General features: G+C 42.7%; 1 pseudogene; it reads right to left on the bottom strand.

Annotated features, from left to right (window-relative positions):
- Positions 1–13,394: 13,394 nt before the first annotated feature.
- Positions 13,395–26,326, bottom strand: LOC115301233 (annotated as a pseudogene).
- Between the last annotated feature and the right edge of the window lie 657 nt (positions 26,327–26,983).

Here is a 26,983-nt window from a genome sequence, read left to right as displayed (position 1 = left end):
AGTAACCTATCCAATGTCTTACGCCCATTTCTGAACCCAGACCCCCCCGGCTCTTTACACCTCCAGTGCATTTCAGGAGATCAATAGCACCCATTCTTTGTGTAGCACAGGATGAAAAGTGAGTTTGATGTATTGGCATAGATCTTTTTCAAGCCTCCTCATTGTCGTTAAAACTCAAATCAAAATCCATCTCCTTCATACCTGGCTCTTTTTCTACTACCATTTAATTTGTAGGCCTTGAAATGATACTTTAAAATACAATGTCTATTCTTTAATGAGGATGAGTTCTATTTTCTTGCCATTCCGAAATCTCTCCCAGAGCCTCAGAGACTCATAGGTTTGGGATATACTTGGAGGACCCTCCATCCCCCCAGTGTCTCTGAAACACATTTTCTTTTAGTTCAGACACTTGAAAGCATGTAATGCCTCTCATTTCCCATTTTATAAATGAATCATTCTCACTTAAACTGTTGCTTAAAGACCAGACTGCTCACCTGTGGGCCTTCTCAGGTTTCCTGACCCTTGTTCTCCCCTTTCTTCAGTGTCACATATTACCACAGTGTCTTGGCTAGGAGCAGGGGAGTGCATAATATAGAGAAATGGCCTTGTAATTACTGATGTGCTGATTGTTTTCTCCTTTAGGAACTAGAGAGAAGATACTGTCTGGACAGGGGAGCCTGGTTCTACCCTTTCTCCTGGAGTCCATGGCATAATGTGTAGCATACTATGCAGGCTACTGACCTGTACTGGTCCATGCTGGACATGTCAATCAAGTCTACTCAGACAAGATATTCAGGTAAGATCCACCAACATCAAATATCTGTATATAGAAATATAGAGGGATATTTCATAGTGGACTTTACAAGGACCACTAAAGATTTTACTGAGAGTGTTAGAAATGCACTCTTTTAAGACAACTGTGAATCTTTATGTGCACCGATACATGACAAACTGCACAGGGAATACAGAGGGTTGAGATATCAGTTTGTCATTCTTTGTCACTGGGAAACTGACGATAACACCTCCTTCAACAGTATGGCTAAGGGCCTATTTTCTAGCTGGTGTGAGTCTGTGCAGCGTTTCACACTGTTCTTGTCACGCATAATATGGTTTTAGGGACTTTCTAACTGAACATGGGAGTTTTACGTTTCTGATCGTGCCCTTCATCCTTTCTCTTGCATCTGTTTTCACTTGCCAGGGATTTTTTTGAACTAGAGTATCTCTTGGTATTTTGTGCTCTAAGGAAGGGAGAGGTTTGGGAGAAATGGGACATGGGGCTCACACGTGCATGGATGTGCGCTGATCCCTTTGAGCAGCCACCGTGGCTCCCGTGGCTGAGGAGCTAGAGGCTCTGCTGATCCACTTCCGCTAATGGTGAGGGTGACGGTAGTGCATAGACAACACCAAGCAGAGAGCTCAAGTCTTTGTTAGAGCTCAGTGTGTGCTAGTTAAAGGTACCCCTGCCAGGTCTTCCACAGAACTCTGGGAAAGCACAGAGTGTGCCTCGGCGTGTGTACATGCACGGGACATCACCTTTGTGCCAGCAGCAGCCTTGCCACGAGTGTTACCTACAGTTTGCAGGCTGCTGACCTGAATTGGTCCAGGTTGGATGCTTGAACATTCAGAAACTTACAACTATCCAAGTTTAGTGATAAGGTATCTAACGGAAAGTGCCTTCCACATGTTCAGGGGGCCAGTCCTTCCCAGCCATCCAGAGGTCAGTTTAAGGATACAGAGGGACAAAAAACTGGAATCTATCTCAAGAAATCATAGGGTTCTAATGAAAAACCAATTAGGGCAGACAGATGGCCGGCACACACTTCCAACTTTGTTTAGGATATTTAGAGGAGTTATTTTTATATCATGTGAAAGCAGTGCCTGACAGCAGGTGTTAGTCACCATCATTTAGAGTGTGTCTAATAGAGCCTTAGGTATGGAAGCAGGATTACTGGCATTTTATTTTGTCATTTTCTTCTTAAGATGTCAAACATACTTTTTAAACAGCGTTTTTAATGATTTCACAGGACAGTTCACTAGCTCTCATCTCTGAGTTGCTGACAGACTCAAAATAGAACATTCTTTCCATGTCTTTATAAACCAAGTGTTTCAAGGAAAAGAATATGAGGTGTGTTATTCTTTTCAAATTATAATGTTCAAGTGAAATATGGGTCTTGTTTGCTGTTTATTACAAGGGAGAGAATTGAGGTTAAATCGTCTAATTGGCAAAGCAGGGCTCCAGGGATCTAGCCGCAGCTGTACAGCTGAAAAAACACCACGAGCCAGATAAAGTCATTTTCGTTTTCTTGGAACACCACTTTTTCATTGGAAAAGAGAGTCCTTAAAAAAGAAAGTTTAAATAGTGAAGGGGAGGAGGGCACGCAGTGGGAGAACATTTTAGAAGAACTTTGCTCTTCCAACAGTCTTACCAGTTAATTCTGTGACCCTTTGTTCTTTTGAGTATCTCATTGAAGACCTGCAAAAAAAAAGTTATATAAGAATAAAGAAACAAATGGAATGAAGAGTAGGGAAGGAAAAGAAGAAAGAGAAAAGCAGTTAGAGGGGTGTTAAAGAAAGATTCTTTTCCTGCCACGTACAAACACTCAACAAGTATAAAACAACTCAAGGAAGCAGGTGGATTGGACTCATTGAGGGAAAAAGGACACAATCAAATAGGCTAAATTCAGGAACAAAAGTTCTAAGGATAAGTCCTTAGGGAGAAATTAACAAGAAACCACTTAAGATTTATGGGGAAGGAAAGCTGATTGCAAAATGAGTTGGATGAATCGAAACATACTTTTTCTGGTGCTTTATCTACCCATGAAAGAGCTTTAGGAATATAAATAGAATGTGGTTTTGAAATAAATATCTGGAAAGAAATTCAGGGCCCTTCTTGGCTTAGTTTTCTGCTAACAACTCTAAGCAATTCAATTGTTACCTATGTGTGTAACAATCACTGAGAAATTAAATTGTTGCTGGAAAAATATAATCCTTAATTGAGGAGATATTGCAACTCTCTAAGTGAAATCCTGGTTGAAAATAAGTAGCAACCTTTTTAAAATTATATACCTAAATGCAAAAGCACACACTTCTGATAAAATATTGGTAATGAGTGTTTTTTTTTAATTTAATAAGCATTTGTGAGCCTCTACTATGAGTACTAACTTAAGAACCTAGAGCAGTACTCAAAATATTTACTGAAATAAAGCACTAAAAATTGCAGGAATGTTTCCAAAAATATTCCCAATCTCTGTTATCATGGCATGTCACATGTTACTCCTTTATAAGACTAAGGTAGCCTCAATGTACCTAATTTTACAATCAAAGCATTTTTTTTTCTCCTTTACTATCACACAATCATGTCTCCACCTAAATATTTTGGACTTTCTTTTCTTTAGACATTGCATTGAATAACACTTGAACAGTCTATTTTTGCCTTTTTATATGGAAGAAATAACAGAATACAGAGTTAAAGATTGGGATATGAAATTCATCTAGCAATTATGACCTCTTTGATGGTCAGGCCACAACTATTGAATAATATTTGAGAACATTAAACAAATTAATCAGAGAGTGTTAGAGTTGAAAAGAGTTATGGAAGTTATTTATCTTAAATACATTATTTTACAGACTTAATAAGAACATTTTGGCTTTTGTTCAGCACCGGGTTGGCTGCTGGATCCAAAAACGGAGGAATGTGGGCTTCAAGAGGTCCTGTGATATATCCAAGGTCACATCCTATACTGGATACCTCCTCTTTGACCCACTGTCCACATTCTCTGCTCTGTACTCCTGGATGCTGACCTTTAGGAACATTATGTCAGTAAGATTTCTAGTCTTCTGGCTTCTAGTTGAGATTAGAAGAGCTACGGAGGACACTGCCCAAAGATCAGAGAATAAAAAGAGTGAGTGAAGGGTACTTAATCCTCCTGTTCCTTCCCTTTCTGGTTGCCTTGAGCTGGCTGCACCTTTGGAATGTCAGGGAGCGCTCGCCACATGATTTGCCCACTCCAGATTCTGATAACTGCTCCCCTCTGTGCTTTCCTCAGGCTACAGGTGGCAGAGGCAATTAACCCCTGGTTCTACAGTCATTAACCCCTGGTTCTACATTTTCCCATGTGGTTTCCCTATACCCTGCCCATGTCTTTGTAAATAATTCTTTAATTAAATTTTCCTTAAACTGCCCAAGTTTAGCATGCCGTCTGTTTTCTGTTGGGACCATTAGAAATATACAACTTATAGAACGATTTGCAGCTTACTTGATTTGTTATGTCCTCTGGGATGTTTGTAAACCATGTTTTACTTAAAGTTGACAGAGTTCTGATTGTTGACAGAGCTTAACTATTTTTAAGTCATTGATAGATGGCAGAAGTTGAGGGTGGGACAACACAACAGAGGCAACATGGTGGCACTGGAATTTTATGTTCAGTTTGCTTAAGTTGATACTTAAATAGCTGGTGGCTCAATCACATTGTTTGGTTCTGAATTCTATCAAGTGGGATTTCCATTTGGTGAGAGATAACCTACTCTGTCCCTCTTCTCTAAACTCATAGGATAGGGTGAGTCCTTGTGTTTTGATGGAATTGTTACCAAGTTTGACTGTCAAAGCAACAAAATTGAGACTGTGTTGGCCTACTCTGGTGGGAGAGGGGTGCCTTCAGAAGTCTCAGGAAAGCCTGCTGTTTGTCTTTCTTACCTTCAGCTCTCTAAGATTTTATTTAACTGCTGGCTTATGGTTTAAATCCTTCAAGAATAGAGCCCAGTCTTGAGCTTAAAGCTTTGGTTCTTATTCAAATTGTATTCTCCTTGAGAGTAATTACATGTCAAACAATTGGGGATTAAAAATGATCTTGGATAACAGTGTTTTAGATCTTTCTGAGAAATTTGGGAATGGAGAGAGGCCTGAGGGGTTTGGATACTACAATTAATGTGTAAGTGGGAGAGGAGGCCAGTGGGGGGGCGGGGGGAGGAGACACTTTCATGTCAGAAAATATATATCATAAATTTGCTAGACTTAGAAATGAGGTATGATTTAAGGAAAAGTTCAGAAAACTCTCAATTATAGAGCCAGGTGTAATGAATGTCCATTGGGAAAGCTATGAAAAGCAATTTGAGTGAACTGCCTTCCTTGTTTTATTGGTCCCAGACTTTGAAGCATTATACATGAATACATGTTATTGTCATGTTGAATGGGATGCAGTAAATAATTAATACCAGTATTTATTGACTTACCATATGCTAGGCAGTGTTCTAAGTACATTATGCTTATTAACACATTTGGTTCTCTAACCAGTTTCTTGAGGAAGATATATTACTGATCTCTGTATTGGTTTCCTAGGACTGTCATAACTAATTACCACCAACTGGGGGGCTGAGAGAGCAGGAATTTATTGTCTTAGTCTTGTGGCTGCAAGTCCAAAATCCGGATGTTAGCCATGTTGGTTCTTTCTGAAGGCTCTGAAGGAGAATTTGTTCTAGGCCTTTCTCCCAGTTCTGGTAGCTTTTGACATTCCTGCACTTGTAGATGGTCTTCTCCCAATATCACGCTGTCTTCCCTCTGTATATATCTAACTGTGTTCAAATTTCCCATTTTTATAGGACACCACTCATATTGGGTGGATAAGGGTCTACCTCATCTTCTTGATCATCTGCAAAGATCCTATTTACAAATAAGGTCACATTCCCAGCCTGGAGGTTATGACCTCAGCATCTCCTTGGGAGACACACTTCAATCCATATTGGTCCCCATTTTAAAGATGAAGAAGCCAGTGCACAGAGCAGCCCTCTAAATTGCCCATGTCACTGAGAAAGGAAGCGGCAGAGTCAGGGCTCTAACCATCACGCAATACTGTCTCTCATAAAGGAATCCCAGATGCAGAAAGACTGGATTACAATATAACAAAATGATTGCCAGGATCGTATGTGACTGAAAGGTTTTGCCATTTTTCATTCTGAAGCAGTGGTGGACATAATCTGAGCTGTGCGAAATAATTTATAATTACATTATAATTTACATTAGCACTATCTGAAGAAATGTCTGTCACTGGTTAAGAACATTATGATTCCTGGGGTGCTTGGGTGGCTCAGTCAGTTAAGCATCTGGCTCTTGATTTCAGTTCAGGTCTTGATCTCAAGGTTGTGAGTTCAAGTCCTGCATTGGGCTCCACACTGGGCCTGGAGCCTACTTAAAAACAAACAAACAAAAAGAACATTACAGTTCCTTTTACTAGATAATCTGCTCTTTATGTTGAAACTTCTGATGAAGACAAAATGAAAGACAATTGGTTTTTCATGCCTACTGATAGTTGAAATATTCTTTTCATAGTAAAATGTACATGCCCTAAGTATATAATTTGGTGTGGATTGATAAATGTATATACCTGTATGTTAACTAGGGGATTGAAGGTGTTCCACATTATTTTGCATCCTAACGATGTTTTATTGGGCTTTGTCCCTAACTGGACAGGGTTTCTTCAGCACCTGCCATGGTATATTCAATCCACAGCCAGATAAGTGAGTTTGAGAGATTATCATGGCCATTGACATAGAAGAAGCAGGATTTGGAAAGCTAGAGAGGTGCTTACAGCAAGATGGAGAAAGGAAGGTCTGATAGTGGCAGCCCGTGTGGAGGGCACTATGGCAGCCCCTGCTGTCTGCCCACCCTCCGCCCAGCACCCTTCTCCTCCCTCATGTTACAACACGGTGCAGAGGGAAAGGCACGTGCCTTTGACATTGTCGGCACCTTCTTGCCCTCCAAGGACAGTCTGAAGCAATCCTTCCTGGGATGGAATGTTAGTGCTAGCGGTTGTTGTAGGGGTGACCTCAGTGACTTCTCTGCATTCTTACAAGAATAATGGAATCTCAGAAAGACATAGGGTAGAGAAACATCTGAGATTATGTAGAAATCCTCGGCAGAGACAATTGGACTAATTGTCCCTTAAGGTTGCTTCCAGCTCTGTGATTCTAGAATTTATTTTTCAAATAAAGAAGTTGAGGCCCTGAGAAATAATTGATGTGAAAGATAACATATGAAGAGTTAGTGCCAAGGTAGAACTGTAGGACTGGTGAGGAAAACTTTGGCACACCGGTCCTCAGATCCATGAGCCTCCGGTGGTCAGAATCTGCACTGCTCCGCCTCACTCTTAGACTGTTGATTCCTACTCAGATTCTGTGACCTTTCAAGCTCTTGTTAAAAGGCTCATTCATCAGGGCGCCTGGGTGGCTCAGTCAGTTAAGCCTCCGACTTCGGCTCAGGTCAGATCTCACGTGGGTTCAAGCCCTGCGTCAGGCTCTGTGCTGACAGCTAGCTCAGAGCCTGGAGCCTGCTTCTGGTTCTGTGTCTCCTTCTCTCTCTGCCCCTCCCCCTCTCATGCTCTGTCTCTCTCTGTATCAAAAATAAATAAAACATTAAAAAAATTAAAAAAAAAGGCTCATTCATCAACTAGGGGGAACCCATAGAAGGTGGAGGTAAATGTGCCAACATATGGCCTATTGCTCCCCCTTCACTGATATGGCCGCTGCAGTACTATTGAAATAATGGCTTACAGGGCCCACAGCCCAGAGGCACCACCACCCCACCACCTGATGCCCCTGCTGACACTTTGTTGTTGTAACTATAAATTTGGGAATAGGAAGAGAAACAGTCCATTGAAAGTTCTGATTTGTTTTGGATACCAAACCAAGAACTGAAGAAGTATCTCAGATTTTGTAAGTTTCTCTGTCAGAGAGAGACCGGTGGAACTGGCAGTATTTTGCACTGCAGAGTAGATTGTAACTGGATAGGCGACTTCCCTTTCCCTTTTCTGTTCCCTCCTCTGGAAGTCAGCTAGCCATAGGAGGCTCTGGAGCGATGCATGTCTAATCACACAGTGCAGACAGTTTGCTGGAGTGTCTTAGTTCCTGTCGTCAGCGTTTGTATTTACCAAAAGAAGAGTGTACCTGTAGTAAGTGGCAGTCTTGTGAAAGTATGACAAAGACCGTAAGGGTGCACCATGAAGTAAGCTCAGGACAGCACGACACATAACCGAGAGGCAGCCTCATGCCATCATGCCCCGCAGCCCTTCCCTGAGGCCAAGCACCCCTGTGTGGCCTCGTTCTTTCCTTCCTTCTTTCCCACAGCACCTAACAGAAAGCTCCCTACCTCTTGGTCCCTCTGGAGGCATTGCTGCTAACCCGCCTACCTTCCAGACTAGCTCCCCACGGCAGCACAAGCTGGCATCAGCCAGAGAAGGAGCAGTCGTCCTCTCCGCCAGCCAAGCTCTCTGGAGCCTTTTGTCCTGGGGCTGCCGCAGAAAGATCAAGGAACAGACAGTGCGTTTAATCAACTTCTGAACTTTATCCTCTACATATGTGTTAAGTATATAGTTACTAGCAATGATTTATCCTAACACATCTTCCTCTAGTTCTAGAACATTTCCTAAGCAATAGTCCATCAATCCTCCAAGCAGCTTTTAACACAGATAGGAAAATGAACATGTTTTCTACGACTCATAAACAGTATGGGTGCTCTTAATAAACCCAGTTTTATAGCGATTGTGGTGATGATTTCTCACCCCCTAGCTAAGTAAGAGATATCAGGTCACTTTGGGGCAAGTGCTCACTGAGTCGAAAGCTGTGTGTGAACGCGAGCGGGACTGGGTCTGTCTGATACGTGCGGCCTTGTACACGTGAAATGTATGCAGAGTGCTGTGTGACTCCGTAGAGAATCTCTTTCTTATGTTTAAAAAGTCTTTCTTATTTTGGAAAGGGCAAACACACTACATATAACTGTAAAAATACACACAAGTATGTGCAAGAGAATGTGGAAGTCATTCTCGTTACCCCGTTCTTTCTGATTCTCTCTGAGAGTAGTAGCTGTTAACAGTTTGTGTAGCTTGCCAGCAGTTTTTCCAATATATGTGTATTTATGAAATATAAAATATAAAGAGCTACATAATGTGAAATATTAAGGTTTATATATCATTCTGTAACTCATCTTCATCACTGAGTAATCCATGGTGTGGTATTATAAAATCTATAAATCTAAGTTATGCTTTTTAATTGCCACATACCTTCTTTTTAGCCTGAAAGATTTTTAACTCATCTCCTATTGATGATCATTTATGTGGTTCCCAAGTGTTTTCATATTTCAAAGAATGCCACAATAAATGTTCTTGTGAGCAGAAATGTCACAATAAATATTCCTGTGGCATTCTTTGCAATAAGGAAAGAACTGTTACAATTCTTCTTGGAGAAGGGAAGTGTTTTTAATGTAAATTTCCTAAACAAAGAATTGCTTTTAAAGGGTAATTCCATGTATCAGTTACTTTCATATAAATATTTAAGACCATCATTTATGGTTACGTGTACAAGATGGCTTAGTGGTTCTTCTTAGTTAGATTCAGTCATATGCCTGCAGTCAGCTTGGAGTTGGCTAGGCAGACACATTGACCATGGGGGCGTCTCTCACACGTCTGGGGTTCGCTAGCTTTTGTCTGGTCTGAGAGCCACAGTGTTTCTCCTGGGCCTGTCCTGTCATGGCCAGACAGGTCAATAAGGGGAGTGGAAACATGTAAGCGTATCTTCAAGTTTCTCATGTCAAACTTGCTGCTATCCCACTGGCCAAAGCAGCCAACATGGCTGAGTACAGAGTGGGAGGGCGTTGGCAAAGGTGTGAACAATTAAGATAAGTTTTCCAGACGATTTCTATACATATTCAAAAAGTTTCCAGATACTGCCAAATTGCCCTCCCACACAATTTGTCTTTACCACAACAAATGGTTTGGAAACAAAATTCAGTCTCCCAGTGTGAAATATTTGGAACATAGCACAATTTTACTTTAATGACCTTTGTGCCTTCCTTTTGATTTCTGCTGTTAAGTTCTAGGACTGCTAAGTTTATTATAGTTACCGCTTTTTTGTATTGTATAGTTTTCTTTAAAGTTTATAACATTTACTTCTTTTTTATAACTTTAATTTCTAAATTTAATTAAAGCAGCTTTAATATTTTTTTTGCCTTAGCCATAATTAAAAGGGAATTAATATATACTGTTAATCTTTTCATAAAGTAGTTTCTATATTCCTAAGCATGTATATTTTGAACTACATCTTAGTTCAATGAAATTTTATTATTAGATAAGTTTGCAAAACATGCTATATTTTCTGAGATCATTTATATCTAACCATCCCTTTTTGTTGCTTTTATACATAAACTATTTTTCTTTACTTATCTACAATCTTCTAGAATTGAATGTTCCTCAGGAGGGCTTTGAGATATGTGATTTTTTTTTCACTCTCATTCATTCATTTAACACATATTTACTGAGCTCCTACCATTGGACAGGCACTATTCTAGGTACTGAGAATATGGAAATAAACAACATAAGCACAAGTATCTCTGCTCTCCTACAGCTTAAATTTTATGGGAAGACATACATAATAAGCAAAATGAATAAATACTAATGACCTATATCATATAGTTATATAAGTAAATATAATTTAAACAAGAAAAGGAGGGATATGTATGGTGTGCCAGAGTGAGGGTATCTTTACATGGAGCCATCAGAAAAAGGACCTTGACCTTTGAAGGAGGTGAGTGAAAAAGACTTATGTATTTGCATCAGGAACATTCCAGGCAGCATAAACAGCAAGTGCAAAGGTCCTGAGGTGAGCATGTCTGGCATATTTGAGGATCGACATGGAAGTCTGTTTAACTGGAGCAAAGGAAATGAGGTGAAGAATAGAAGAGATGAGGTCAGAAGATGCTAACGGAAGTTAAGATCAGGTCGGGCCTTAAGGAACACTTTAGAAATTTGGTTTATATCCTGATGAGAGGCGAAAACAATGGATGAGTTCAAAGAGAGAAGCGACAAAGCCTGACTTAATGCTTTAACAAAAATATTCTGGCTGTTCGTAGGTGACTTAATTTGTTGTTGTTTGTTTTCCCCTCATGGATACTCTGAGAAAACTTAAAATTTTTAAAATCTTTTAAGTAGAAGAACTTTCTCAGCATATCCATATTAGTTGTGGTGGCTTCATATTAATATTTCCTGTAGCATACTAAATAGCCTTTTGATTCACAAGTTTTCTTCTTCATTTGGGGAACGTTTTCTTCTGGAATACCCTTTAATATCTTTTGAATTTCAGTTACTGTTTAATACTTTGGGGGGACCCATCATGTTTGTTGAAATGCTGGTGTTTGGCCCCCTGCTGCCATTTTTCTGTTAACTACTTCCCCATCCTTGTGTCCTGTATATTTGGTATATACTTTTCTCAAAGCTGTTCCCCACACCTCACAGTTATTTTTCTCTCCTTTTCATTCCTTCCTGCTTCATATTTATCGTCTCTTAGCTGTCTGTGGTCTTTGACTTTTTTCATTAACTTTCCCTTGAACATTTTTTTATTCTGTCATTTTATTTCCCCATCTGTTGTCTTATTTCATAGATAATTTTCTTTATTTTCTGTCATAACACGAAGTCTAAAAGTCTAATTTCTTGGAGTCCACTTATTCTATATAATAGGTTTTTTTTTTAACTCGTTTCTTTTTTAAATTTTTTATGTTTTTCCTGCCATTTTTGTGTTGTTGGTGAGCCTTTTGTATTCACACTTTTCATTTGAAAGGGGATGGTGCTGTCTAGGCCTCAGTGCCCCTCAAGGCTGGGTGGATTCTATTTTGCTCCCTTCTGTTTTCCTCTGGGTCCTCTCTGCACCCGCATCTTATAATGTGCACCTCAGGCCAGGTGGTGATGGCTTAATGTTCTCTTCTGTTACTGAGAGGTGGGGGATAGTTGCTAGAAAGAACAATTACTCCTACAAGGGGCGTCAAGTTGTTTCTCTTTCTTTCTCCAGAGTTATTATTTTTTGAAAAGGGTGTGTGGTAGAAGACTGAATCTTTTTTTTCCAAATGAGGTAGGAACAGTTCTGTTGCTTTAAACACACACAATACTTAGGAGGCTTGTCTCACTTAGAGTGGACAGTTACACCGGGACAAAGCCCGCACGAAGAAACAAACAACAGAAACAGCAGGAAAGAGAGTTGGTTAAGGGCAGCTCCGGAGTCCGGCAGTTCCTGGGGTCCTGGCTACATGCAGCCTGGCCTGGGCGCCTGTCTGTCTGTCTGTCCACCCTACTTACTGAGACGGAGGTGGAGTGACGGCATCAAGCCGCCCGCTCTAACGTGGAAAACCTGCGGATGTCATCAAGTAGCTGGATCCACACTTTAACAGGACGGACAAAAGGAAATCATTCCATAGGCTGGGAAAACGAACACAAAAACCAAACTACACTGGTTCTTTCCCCCCAGATGAAATCAACATGAAAGGGCCTGTGTGATTCCAAAGTTTCCAGATTACAAATGAAATGAACGGAAATGCCAAAGACTCCATTGTTTTATAAAGGAAGTACACGTAAAAATATGCTAATTCCACATGGGAACAACAAACTGCGGGCTTACCTACCAGTGCCAGCCCCGAGGGTCCTGGCGGGCAGCGGGGAGGCTCCCGCACCGTCCCCACAGTGCTGCCTGCACCAGGCGCCGCCCTCCCTGAGGACCCCAAACCTCTGCTTGGGATTACAGGCAGAGCTCAGAGCGGGGAGACCCTTCCCCAACTAGGTTTTGTTGCATGGGCTTTTGTTCAGGTGTGACTTCTTTCTTTAAGGACGCATAAGGCCACCTGGGTTTTTGTGTTTTCAGTGCTGAGGTGAAGTCCAACCGCAGGACCCTCTTCCCACCGAGACCATGTGCTCCCATCATGGATAAAAGGCAGTGTCTCCTTTGGGCAGCACACAATCGATATAAAAATAAGAAAAGCTATGAGGTGGAGGCAAAGACAGTGTGATAAATAGATTATATGTTAGAAGCCTGGGAACATAACCTTCTAACTGGCTTCCAAAACCCTGGGCGGAGAGAGCCAGAGCCTCAGGTGCAGAGCGTGCTCTTTCCTCCTACATTTCTGCTCCAGGGTAACCCCTAGACTCATTATAATGTATCTGCATTGCTGTTTTAGCCTCATTGCCCACCCCTTCCTCCAGGAAACCTGCCCTGACTGTTGGGCAGAAACCTTGTAGGGTTTAAAATCCCCCCATCCCAGCCTGTGGGAGGAGTCCCCAAAAGGACTGGAAGCAACCAGCCTCTATTAGAGACCCCTCCCCAGAACCCAAGGCCCCCACTCTCATAAAAAGAAAGGACCCCTGTACCCTCAGGTCAGTTGCCCCCTCTGGGCCTGCCTGCTCTCCCTTCTTGGGAGAGTAGTACTGTCCCTAACAAAGTGCTTTGTGCTTGCTCCCTTCTCTGGCTGTCTTTATTTGAGGCTGGATGCTCCTGTAAACCTTTTGTGGGGAATGCAAGAACCGAAACAGCCATTCACACAAGGCAGGCTCTCCCATGGTAATGGTCCCAGTCACTACTTTTGGATGTCCTTCTCACTGCTGGCTGCTGACAGTGGTCCACACTTGGGGTGATGGTGATGCTCTTGCATCTTCTCTCTTGACCTGCTTCTGCTCGGGCTGCTCTGACTGGCCACCATTCTGGTGCTTTGTGGGCAGGGAGGCTGACATGGATGCATGTCTTGCCAGCCTGTGAAGAGGACCCACCACCACATCATTCACCAGGCCATGGGTGGTGGCAGGGATTGGCACCATGTGAGTCCCGTTTTGTGTTAGTTTTTATTGCTGACCTGGACAGGGATGGTTAATGAAATCTGAATGACCTGGCTAGCAGTGCCTGTAGGGTGTGGCATGGCGAGTCGCAGGAATAGGTTCTACTTTTGCCTTTACTTCTTTATGATCTTCATTTTCTTGAGGCTCAGCCTTAGTGGGGGGCCAGCACGGCTGCCTGAGTGAGTGGTGACAGTGTATGTGTTCGCTGAGGCCAGGCCGGCCACGCTGGTGATGGATGCTGCTGGGATCTGATGGATGAGGTGAATAGTCTGCATGACAAGCTGCTCTGAGGTCCAAGTGGTCACAGGGGCTGTGACTGTGTAGGTCGCAGGGCTGATTGCTGGTGGCGGTGGCTGCTGTGTGGTAATTAAAATGGCCCAACTAGACAGAGGCGAGTCTGGTGCACTTTGGGCAGACAGGGCCTCTGGGATGACAGCTAGTTTGGACAGTGAGGTGCCAGGCTCAGGCTCCAGGTTGGAGTCGGGGTGAACCTTCTCTCAACAGGCTCTCAGGGGTCTGGGCACCACTGTGAGCAGCCAGCACTCCAGTGTGACTGGGAGGGACTGGGCACTTCTTTAGGAGAGAGGTCCCCGAGGGGATCTGCAGCAAGGCATGCCCCTGCATTGTCTTTTCCTAAAAGCCTGCGCTATTCGTTTGCTTTCAGAAGCAGGATCTATCCTCCAGAACAAACCTTTGCCTAGTTTTTCCTGGGAACATGGTATTTTGATGAAGTAACGGTCCAGGAAAGAGGCTGTGACAGATTGAATCCTGCCAGCCCTTGTCCACAGCCTGTAGTGTGGATGATTTTTAGTGAATGTGAGTATAAATTCCATTTAGAGTGAGCTGTTTATCAGGAGCCATTGTAATTGCTTGTACGATTAACTGTGCATAGGAATAAGGTGGCTTTGAATCATCCTCTGGGCTGTCTCCACGAGAAGCTTCCTTTTCATTTTCTGGCTGCAAGTTGTCCGCCTTTAAATTGAGGTCAGCTGGTGTCACGCCCCAGCCGGTTTCTGTACTCCGAAGACCCTGCTCCCGGGGGGTGGGGGGGGTGGGGCCTGGATGGTTGGAGTTTGCAGCACTGCTGTTCCCATGGGGTGAGATGAAGTGGGCGGTGGTGTCTGGAATGCCCACGGTCAGGGGCTCGGTGTGGGCCTGCGTGGGCTTCATCCCGGAGCCTGCTGCTTCTCTGTCTTCTCACTGGACAGGGCAGCGAACGTGACCTTGATGTCAGTGCCCGGAACCTGAATGCACGTGCCAAGGCTGCCATGTGGGGCGGGGGCGGCGGCGCTGGCGCCTCTGGAATACAGCTTCCAGGGTCGCTTGGTTCTGCCCGCAGTTGTTGCAGAGGCGGTCCGGGGCGGGGGGAGCTGCTGTCGCCCCAGGAGTCGCCCCAGGAGTGAAGACGTGGAGGTGGCGAGTGGCCGATGCTTAGGTCCACTGAGTCCTGCGACCGGTTGTGCCCGATGGTCACTGAGTGCTTTTCATGAGGTACTGGAACTCGTGGACCCCTGAGGTGGGCCACGGCCCAGCCGCCTGGTGGGTGGGGATTCCTCTGACCCAGGAGCATGGCCACCACCCTGGGCTTGTAAGTGTCCAGCTGCCCTTCCCCGCTTAGGGGGCTGAGGGCCACGTGCAGCTCCCCCCCCCCCCCCAGCTGGCGACCAGCAGAGGCCACTCCATAGTTATTTTAGGGGACATTTCTGGGGACATTCCTCTCCACTGAAGGGAATTTTCGGTTTGAGAATGCTTCACCTCAGGAGGAGTGCATATTTTGGGTGTGTTTGGTGATCATCTGGTTTCCAGGAACCCCTTTTTAAGCTGTGGCAATAGAGAAGAGTGTTTAGAACATCAAAGGTTTCTGCGCCTTGCAGACTGAGTTTGTCCCAAGATGGAGATATCAGTGAAGGTTTCCTGAATTTGTTTTTACCCGCTGTGCTGCCCTCTTCCCCAAGAGTCAGGAGAAGTCTTCACCTTGCTAGTTCTGGGAGTCCTAATTGTTCTGCTTTTGGAAGAAATTTTAAAGGATTGTTTGAGTTAACTGATGATATGTTCTTTCTTTATTCCTTTTCTTTCTGGAGGGTAGTGTTATATGAGTCTATGTCTCTCTGCCATCTTTATGAGTTTCTTACATGTGCTTAATCTCCTTGAAAAGTTCTCATAAAACTTGCTTAGGTGGCTAGTTTAAAGACCCATCTCCAGTTCAGTCTTCATTATGTCTGTTCCACTCATATGACACCTATCCTAGGCATCTGAGGAAGTAAAATGGTGTGTGGTCATGATTAAGATCTTTCAGGGAATTCTCCAGGCGGTTTCTATCATTTGTTTTAAAAATACATTCTTATCTTTGACCCAAAACATACTGTAATTTTATAGAGGATTTATTTCTCTCTTTATGAATTCATGAAATTAAAAATTTTTTTTTTCTGTGATATAAAACAAGGAAGCTGATGGGGAGTGTCTAACATTTGTGTCCTGAGGTATATGGATTTATTTTCTGGGGCTGCTGTCACAGACTGCCACAAACCAAGTAGCCTGAAATAACAGAAATTTATTCTCATGATTCTAGAAATTCAAAACTAAGGTGCCAACAGGGCCACCCTCTTTCTGAAGACACTAGGGAATCCACTCCTCACATAAGGTCCGTATCAGTCCACTGTCACAGGATCTCCTTTTTACTTAACTAATTGCACCTGCAAAGAACCACATTCTGAGGTTCCGGTGGATGTTGAGTTTGAGGGTATGCTGTTCAAAATAGTGAGTAGGGATTGTGGCCATCTGTGTGCAGAGAGTGAACCCCCTCAGGACTTAGGAAGCACGTAAGTGTTGGTATTTGAGCAGTAAACCAGTTAAAGAAGATTGTAAATCATGGTTTGTCCTCTCTGTACACTCAACTACCTGTTGTTCCTTCCAAGCTTGATTATGGGATGATTATGGGGTGTCTCCAGGTATGGAGTATAATTAGGTGTCAGTGGAAGAAAGATCAAGAGGAGTTTTAAGGAGAAAAGACCTTCAGTTTCACAGGGAGCCCATTTGTTTATTCAGGTGTAATAGTGAAGGCTTAAAGCCTGATCCAGAAGAGGATGTGCAAAGTGGGAACTATTCTGTAGCAAATATAGAAGAAAATTGAAATAGTTGGTTATTGGTTTGCATGATGCCTTTGCAAGAACGTATGGTTGAAGCAGTTTCTCGTCAACCACAGCCCCAGGTCGAGAGCGGTGTCTGTCTTTCTTCCTGCAGAGGAGGCCTAGGCTTCAGCTCTTGCGTGGACCTGACTTGGGAGGAGGTGGGGTGATGAAGGAGGGGAGGACATGCTGGTGAGGACAGTGAGGACACAAGCACTTGACATTCTATCTCCAGAAAAGTAAACATTTGGAATTGGCACCTTGGCCATTGTCCTCTCATCCTGATCTCTAATCACCCATGCTAATGTAGAAAAGGAGATTGAATCCTGTACTTTTGCTTCAGCTTAGAGATCTTTTTCAAGCTCTAGCTTCTGAGAAAACCCTACCAAGTAGGACAAAAGTATTTTCTCCATTGTTTCATTTATATAGATTCATTGTTTAGGTTTGAAAAATAAAGTATAAGTTTGCCTAGTTAAGAGTAAGAGCATCTTAGTTACTTGACTATTACAAGCTTCCAGATGAAGAAATAATTCAGAGATTAAAACTACTTTCTCAATTTTAATTACTTTTATTATTTGCCAGAGACTTGACTATGAAGATACAATATAAATCTAAGAAAGCACAAGGTTTAGTGCAGGCACCAAATGGGTTATTTCAGTTACTCACGGCAGAGAAACCTGTTTCTGAACCAAGTCCCAGATAGTGGGACCCCTTCCTTCCTTGCACTTTATAAGTAGAAAGAAAAGTGAAAGCCCAGCCAAACACTCAGTTGCTGAGGAAACACAGAATTTTCTGCTGACTGGAAGAGAAACATATGACCTCTGCAGTCTTGTTGACTCACTGTAAGTCGATACCAATGATCCCAACTATAAGAGTTGCCATGGGAAAGCAACTGAACGGCCACTTTGATGTGGAAAGCTGCGAACACTGACAACCCCCACTTGCAAACTTGGGATGACCCAAGCCATTTGGAAAGCACCAGCGGCCATTTTATTGCAGGCCACCAGGACTGACGACCCCCACTCTCAATCTGGACTGTCTCAAACTGTAATGCCTCACCATGGAATTCCAGCATCCCCCTCCCCACCGAAGCAAACAGCCAATTGAATCCTGCCACCGTCCAAAGATGACCCTACGTGGCTATCAGCCCACCTGAGTTCATACCCGGAACTTCTGCACCCATAAAAGACCTTGCTCTTCCATATCAGGCGCGACTTCCCTGACTCCCTGCTCCAGAGTCACGGAACCTTGCCCAGGAATTGCAGATCCCAATAAAGGCCTTCTTGGCTCCATAACGTGGTCTCTTTGTCCTCCCATCTCTGCCTCCATCCATTAAACCTTACACCAAATACATAGTTTGTCAAACAACAGTTCTGTTGCCCATTGCATAGATGGGAGCTTTATACATGGTAAGAATCCAGTACTAACTGATGAGCTATTTGAGACTGTGGTCTTGTCACTGTCTCCTTTTACATATTTAGGTGGTTTTACTCTATGTCCTCTAGGCCCCACTGCTTAAATGGGCTTCTATAGACTACAGAAAATGTGTGGGTACAGAGTCAACCTGACTAGTGCAGTTCAAAACCACACAACTTGAGTCTTACTCTTCTAGGTTCTGAGTGGGGAATAGAGACACGGTTAAACATATGGCCCCTATAGAGGAGCTTGTCCTGATTGGCTTTATATGATCTGCAAAGATAGCTCCGTTTGCATTTCTCATCTGATAAGAAGACACATTGGCTGTGTGAACAGAAGCAAGAAGGGTGCCTACTCCTCCTTGAGCCTCACGTATTCTGAACATCAGGAATAGAGCTGAGTTGAGCATGGGCATCCTATGAAATCACAGTCTCTCACCTCTTCAAATACAGAGCAGTTTGAAGCCTCTGTCAGGGAATGATGATCATACCATGACTGTATCTTCATCAAGCTTTGATTTAGCAACAGGTTGTTAGAGGACATTGCAAGTTTGTGAAACATTGAGATTCTTCTTTAATGAGACAAAAAAGAAGGCCTTCAGGAAATAGTAGAAAAGCTTTCTTTAATGTTTATCTGGCCTCTAGTATAGTGCTGAGTACATGTTAGATATTTTATAAATAGTTATTCAATGATTGATTAGCTTTGCAACTAGTACCTTGTAGAAGGTCATTAGGAATGAATGGTTGCTGAGATAGGAGATAAAGGTTAACAGAAGAATGAAAATAATTCAAATAAAAATGAGGTCTTTGCTTTAGTTGAATTAATATGGAAATTTTTGTACATGTAAAAAATACAGTGATAGTTTCAAATGCTCAACACTTAAGAAAATTTTTTTTAATGTTTATTTTTGAGAGAGAGAGACAGAGTGCCAGCTGGGGGTGGGGGGTGGGCCGAGAGAGAGGGAGACACAGAATCTGAAGCAGGCTCCAGCTCTGAGCTGTCAGCACAGCGCCTGACACAGAGCTCGAACCCATGAGAGGTGAGATCATGACCTGAGCTGAAGTTGGATGCTCAACTGACTGAGACACCCAAGTGCCCCAACACTTCTTTATTTATTTTTTTTAATATTTATTTATTTTTGGGAGAGTGCAAGTGGGGGAGGGGTGGAGAGAAGGGGACAGAGGATCTGAAGCAGGCTCCGTGCTGAGAGGCCGACAGCGGCAAGTCTTATGTGGGGCTTGGACTCATGGACCGTGAGACCATGACCTGAGTGAAGTAGGACTCTCAACCGACAGAGCCACCCAGATGCCCCTCAAATGCTCAACACTCCTGAGTACCTTCAGAGATATGAATGATTAGAATGCTTGTCACCCTGTTGATGCTTAGCACTGATTTGGTTGGCTTCCCTGGATGGTCTCTTATTTTTCTCATCGGTCTAAATACCCTCTGGAAGCTGAACTTAACAGATGAAAAATATGTCCTTACCAGACAGACAGAGAAGAATATTTCTATATCTATAGCCATTTTCTTTTCTTTTCTTTTCTTTTTTTTATCATTTAGTGTCTTTTGAGTCTAAGGTTGTGGGAAGGAAGGAGATAAGAACATGATGAAAGAAAATTTTGGTGTTCCATCTGTCCAGATCTGCAGTAGCTTCATTGTTTATTTATTTAAAAAATTTTTTAAAACATTTATTCACTTTTGAGAGAGAGATAGAATGTGAGTAGGGGAGGGGCAGAGAGTTAGGGACACATAGAGTCTGAAACAGGCTCTAGGCTCTGAGCTGTCAGCACAGAGCCTGACATGGGGCTTGAACCCACTAGCGATGAGATCATGACCTGAGCTGAAGTCAGATGCCTAAAGGACTGAGCCAGCCAGGTGCCCCTCCATTGTTTTATCCCAACCTCCTTCACTGCTTTTCTAAAATAGTCAGTTTACTGAATGATTGAGGCCATATCAATATTGCTTAGTTCTTTACTGAATTTCAAGCAAGCCTTTGGCTATCAATCTATAATGATATCGTTAGGAAAGGTCTTCTGGTTTAAAATATTATTATTGACAGGTTTCTGAATATGTAGGTTTAAGACAGATATGATCCTGTTTATTGTATATGTGCTTATTATGGAGAAGATAAAGTATCCATTTAGAAGTAGCAGGGAAAGCCTTTATGCTCTTGAATTAAACTGGAAAGTCAGTAGTGACTATAATCCTGTTTCATTTTTTGTCTTATCTTCTGAAATTTCAGTGGGTTTTAACATTTTCGCTAATGTATTATAAAATACATTTAGCTAATGTATTTTACTTTGTCTAAAGTCCAGAAAGAGGGTGGAGGAAGAATGTGGTGAGATGAGGGGTTGGTAGATGCGTGAAACGATTGTGCTGAAGCTGTCGCCTGGCCCTGGACGGGTGAAGGACGCTCGCATGAGTCTAGTACTTACTTCTCGGTGCCAAGCTCCATGCAGGTGCTTTAAACAGAAGATAGCGTTTAATAGTTAGAACAACTCTTTTAAGTTTTAAGTTAACATTATTATGAGGTCGAACCAAATGAAATTTCCATTTTTGTAGTAAAAAAGGATTGCATGTTGGTAATTTCAAATGGTTCAGCCTAATACTTTCTTTTTATGGAGTGAAAAAGGTGATGTGTAGAGAGATTAAGTAACTTTTTCAAATCATACAGTTTTAAGCCCAGGTTTTATGACTCTCAAACCGTTCTCATTTCACTGGACTGGGCTGCCTCCCAAAGAGGTTTTGTCACTACTTCTCTGTTGATGGTGGAGAAGCTATTTGATGTGTCTGTACCGTGGCTTCCTTACCCCCTGAGCTCTGTTAATACCATCTACCTCCTCGAGAGAGTGGCAGTTAGGATCAGATAAACTTCTATAAAGCTGTTTGGGGAATATGTCCTAGAAACTCATTAACATATTCTTGTTTTTTAGTTCTGGAATGTGGCCAAAAGATACAACATTAACCAAAATGGAGAACATGTAAGTTTCCTTGAAGTAAACTATATCTTTATAGTTTCTCCCCTAAAATCTCTTAAATTTCTTATAATTGGGAAACATTATCTTTCACCACAGAAAAATAATTTCATAGCTTAAAAATGTCTTGCATTTAGCAGCTGAAAAGATTAAAACTGTGTAAATGTTATTGACTGACTTCTTAGGTGTAGTTTAACATGTTCACTCAAAGAAAAGAGAGAACCTTACTGGAATTTTGGGAAATTTACTAACCAGACATTTGGGTACTTAGTACAGTGTTTTTTTTTTTAACACATAGTAAGTAATAAATATAAAATGAATAATAATATATAAAGTAAAGGGAAGAGAGAATCAGGGGTTTAAGAAACTCTTATTATAAGTCCTGAAGAATTACTGATATTACAATGTGTTTCTTTTTTAAGTTAATTTATTTTGAGAGAGAAAGAGAGGGAGGGAGCGAGAGAATCCCAAGCAGGTTCAGTGCATACCCTGATGTAGTGCTCCATCTCACAAACTGTGATAATGACCTTAGTTGAAATCAAGAGTAAGATGCTTAACTGACTGAGCCACCTAGGCACCCCTGTTATGTGTTTCTAGACCTGTGTATTTCTAAAGATTATCTGAAGTATATAGTAATAGTAATTGTTGGTTGTTGGAATAAATAAGGTAATTTTGTTGACTTGAATGTATGTGTATAGGATCCAAATGTGTGTTTCTTCTTCATGGCTTGAGTGTGCCTAGAGAACCTAGGGGCCAGAAAGCATACTAGATGCTACTGAAACAACTTGGCAACAAAACAGACACATTCTCGCCCACGTCCCCACTCACAGTGTACTCATGCTGGCACCCCAGAGTCTCTGCCTGGTAAATTGGTTTTATGGACATTTGAGTAAGGTCATTGAGCATAGTTTAAAGAGGATAAAAGAGGAGGAAAGTTGTCATTTGGGTAATAGTTAAGAAACATTAACAGGAACAGGAAATTGTTTAGATGTTTTGGGGACGTGGGGTCAAATTTTAGCTGATGAAAATCACGATGTTTACATGCCCAGCTCCTTCTGCCTGGAAGTGAGAATGCCCATTAGGGGAGAACACGCTGTAAGAGGGGAGGCCCTGGCAGCAGAGTAAACCTGAGCAGGCTGAGAAGGTAGCCGCTCTGGGTACGCATCCCCAGCCATTTGGTTCTCCAATCCCATTAATCCTGGGAGTTTCTGCAGATCGATAATTTGCCAGGTTTTCAGAAGAATATTCTGCAGTGAACTGAAAAGCTTAGCACAGGTGATAAGTGCTACGTACTTGTTATTTAATCATGGGTGTATGTGTGTGTGTGTCTACACACACACACACACACACACACACACACACACACACACAGAGGCAGCTTATAGCATGAAAGAGTTGGTATACTCCTAAAGATGAATGATTTTCTGCTCAGTATATGAGCTTCTACTCACTTGCAGTATAATGTAGTTTATTGCAATTTTAATAATGATAAATTTAATATGGACGTGATTATTAACACATCCAGTATCTCTAACTGGCAGGATTTGGGTTAGAACCAAGTCTGGGAATGTGAGCCTGAGCATACTATCCGATGTTTGACAGTTACCTAAGAACACATGAATGTGATGAGATTGTGAAGCGAACTCGAGATTACATTGTGTTGTGCAGTTAGAAACAGAGCATCCATCAAGGTGAAGGCCAGCATCTAGGACGCGATCCAGGATATTCCTGAGTAATGGCAAGCGGCAAGTCAATGCGGTCTGTGCACATGTTCTATGTGAATCCAAGTCCTGATTTAGCCATTTAAAAAGAGATCTATTGAACAAGGCATGGGGCGATTCACCATTCAAGTGACACCTGATGATTTGGCCTCATGGCTACAAAGATTAATAACAGCAAATATATGTTTATGTGGGTGTGCCTCCATACAAAAACAGACAATAGCATCAAGTTGACTTGTTTAAATTTTCACATATCATAACTATTTTTTTAATATTTATTTGGAGAGGAGGGGAAGGGAGGAAAGTGGGAGAGGGGCAGAGAGTGAGGGAGACACAGCATCTGAAGCAGGCTCTAGGCTTTGAGCTGTTAGCGCAGAGCCCGATGCAGGGCTCAAACCCATGAGCCATGAAATCATGACCTGAGCCATAGTTGTATGCTGAACCAACTGAGCCACCCGGCACCCCTCAGATATCATGACTATTAATGGTTTATCTCAGATGTTCTTTTATGAGGTTTCACATCTCTCAAAATAATATTCTTAAAGGAATAATTATGGTTTATGAAGTATAAGACTAATTCACTTAGCCTTGTTTTATTTACCTAGGCAGAGGTTGGTTGCATAAAATAGTACCTCAATAGAGGATATCCTTGCAGAGGGAGGATTTCAGTGGACACTTACTATGGGGAAGCAAAGGGTAGAAGTTAGGGTGGAAATAGCAGGAATTTTGGGGTGGAGGCTGATGCACCCAGGCAGAACTTTCAAAGGTGACACCCCCTCTCCTCTCCACATTGTCCTTTTCATAACACAAGTCTTCACATAGCCGTCCAGAAGTCAGAGGGAAATATTTTTGCTCTCTGTTCTGCTCCTATTGTGGGCTATGTGACTTGGACAAGCATGAATGGATGCGGTTGGGGAGTGAGTGTGGTGGTAGAGATTTCAGTTAGTTTATGATTGCCGGATTTGGCAAATAAAAATACAGAATATTCAGTTCAATTTGAATTTCAGAGAAACAGTAACAAATACTTTGTTTAGTATGAGTGTGTTTCAACTATTGCACTAAAAATTTTTTATCTGCATTTCAAATTTAACCAAGCCCCCTATAATTTTTCTGGCAGCCCTTATTTAGTTAGTACTTCAGTGGAGGAAGCTGCCACTTAAAGCCTGCTGGATTTGCTATGGACATTCGTCGATGCTGGGTTTTTTTTTTTTTTTTTTTCTTTTTGGTACGGTGATGTTTGGCCCCATTTAGATAATCAGATGTAAAGGAAGAGGGAGTTTGAATCAGCATTCTGGGCACAGTTTCACAGGAAATTTTTTATGGCTTGTCAAAGGCCAATTCTCTTAAGACCTGTGGTAAACAGAGAAGGTAGCAGGGGAGGAAGTAGGCCTGTTTGCAGTGACCCAAGAATCTCCCTAGAGGAAGAGAATTAGGCTTCTTCAACATCTGTTATCAGACATTTCTCTATGTAACTAATACCTGAATGGATAATGGTCAGGTGATCTTGACTGACACCTTCTTGCAGACCGACACGACACTCCATACCTCATACCTCAGAAGGGAGCTATCTTAGGCGTGGGGGGAGGGCCTCACTGATGGCCTAGCTCAACCCCGGACATTTTGCCCAGGATGTGCCACAGGGAGAAAACCCCAGTTTTCCTGGCAAAGGGTGTGCTGTGACAGTAACATTGAGCATGTAAGGAGCCAAGGTGTTTGATTTTTTTGTGAATGCCACACCAGAGAGAGTAAAACCATTTCCCATACAAAGACTCCTGTGGTGAGAGCAGGTATGGGGTCAGCACTGCTAACCTCACACGGACAGACAAAGGTGCAGGGTTAGCAAAACTGGTGAGCTCAGGTTTCAAATAGCACCCACCCCACCGTGCAGCATTTCACAACTCCCTCTGTACTCGCTTTCCTTGTTGAATCCTGCTCCTTTCCTCCCCCTACCCGCCGAACTGTATAAATTCTTCTAGAAGCTCATCTCCCCTTGCAGTTAGAATCTCGTTTCAGTTGAACAGGCAAATACAGTGGAATGCTATAGTAGTTCTTTTCCCTGGAGGAAAATTGGCCCCAGCCTACAAATAAAGACTAGGGAGTGGATAATGGGAGCTCCGGGAAGTGGGGGAAGTGTGTGATGGTGGGGAGGTATCCTGAGTTAGCCTCACGACTCTGCATTTAAATTGCCTAGTGTCAAGCACACATGTCAACACAGTCCATCCATATTAGTTTCCTGCCACCTGCCTGTTAGCGATGGTGCTGGAGCCAGCAAGCTAGTTTTATACCTAGAGAGGAGAGGTCAGGAAGAAAGAGCGGGTAGGGGGAATTTTCTTGTCCTTGCTTCTGAGGGAATTGTCAGTGTCCTGCTGGGCGGGAAGGGTAGGCTCTGTCAGGCAGATGTGGTACCAGAATGTGAACTGCTAACTGCCTGGTGACCTGTCAGATTTTAAAAGATTCTGGGGACCATTGCTTTTTCCTCCAACAAGATAAGAAATTTGGACTAAATTTAGTGGTTTGTAATCCTGGATACAAATGAAGATCACCTACCTGGCAAGGATCTGAAAAATACAGTGCTCATGCCAGGATGACCATGTAATTTATTATCCAAATTAGCATCCTTAAAGCCTAGAAGAAAAGAGCTGAAAATAATTAATAAGAACTGATTTTTCCATAAAAGGTGCCAAATGGGACTTTTCCCCCAGGGAATATGGAATGTATTTTTTAACTACACATTCCTAGAAATTCTGACTTTAAAGGTCTAGCAGAGGGTGACTCTAGTAAGCAGCTTGCTAATGGGTCACTGCAATCTTGTTGAAGACTTCTGCACGGTGTCTAATAGGGCCTCTGTTATGTACCTGGAGTTAGTAGTTGACTGTGGGTGAGTTTCTGAATTCTGGATGTTTCGTCCCTAGTAGGTACTATCTACTGCTTTTTCTGAGCTCTTTTGCTACCCTTTCTCTTTTCTTCCCATGACTATACAGACCAGAAGGGGGCAGGAGAAGAGGAATATTCTTGAAGCCCATTTTACTTATTTTTTCCTTATGAGAAACTTAATTCTAAAGCAATCCCTCTGGAACCTACCACAGAGAAAGTAGATTAAAAAAATACTGTGCTCTCTGGGAAGAATGTCTTTACTCATTCCTGAATTCAGGTCATACCACTGAGCAAAGATCAACGGCAGCTCCAGTTAAGGTGAGCACTAGGAATGACACATGCAGCACCAGCTCTGCCAGTCGCCGACCACAGCACCTCAGTTTCTCCAGCTTGCCCGAGGAAGGCACAGAACAGACAGTCTTTCAAATGAGAGAAAAATTACATTACTTAACTAAGACTCAATCTGGTAACACTGATACTTTAGATTGCTCTTTATTGTCCTCTTATAAGAAACAACGCTAATAAAAAACCTCTAACAGTGATATGCCAAGCAGGGCATCCATGCCAAGGGTGTCCTTGGTCATCCACGTGTCATAGCCCGCGATGCCACTTATCCACTCCAAGTTTTTGGTTAAGAGGGGCAAATGAACCCAGAGCAGCCAAGGGCACAGCAGAGAAGATGACAGGAGCTGGTACAATTTCCTTCCCTTAGATTGTCACCTAAGAGAGGGGGGACAGTTAGCAGGTGGAGGAGGGGCAGAATTTAAGGGTTGGGAAGTAAAGGGTGGGGAAACAATGATGGGCCACTTGCAACCCAATGGCATGAGGAATGAGAAAGTAAAAGAAAGCGGATGGCTGCAGTGACGCAGGAAGTGTGGCCTGAGTGTCAGCACCCGCCTGCGTGCTCTGTGCCGCGATGAGCAAAAGGAGAAAGAGGAAGCTAAGCTTCTATACCGTAGAGTGATACAACATTACAGTGACAGCCAGACACATAAGTTTGTGTTTTATAAAAGTATTGGTTCATGATGGATTGGGGAGCGGTGGGGGAAGCATTCCTGGCTGGTAGATAGTTTGAGAAGCACTGGATTAGAAGTACTGGGGCATGATGTAGGAAAAAGGGACCAGAGACATGGAAAACTACAGAGTCCTACCTATGGCTGAATCTTAAGGAACATCCATGAGTGGCTTTTGCTGAAGCCCTTGGAGCCACCTTGAATCCCAAACCTTCCCACCATCCTCTC

The sequence above is a fragment of the Suricata suricatta genome, chromosome 1, assembly GCF_006229205.1.
Source record: "Suricata suricatta isolate VVHF042 chromosome 1, meerkat_22Aug2017_6uvM2_HiC, whole genome shotgun sequence".
Classification (NCBI taxonomy): domain Eukaryota; kingdom Metazoa; phylum Chordata; class Mammalia; order Carnivora; family Herpestidae; genus Suricata; species Suricata suricatta.
The sequence above is the reverse complement of the archived record's forward strand: the minus strand, read 5'-3'. Positions and strand labels throughout refer to the sequence as shown.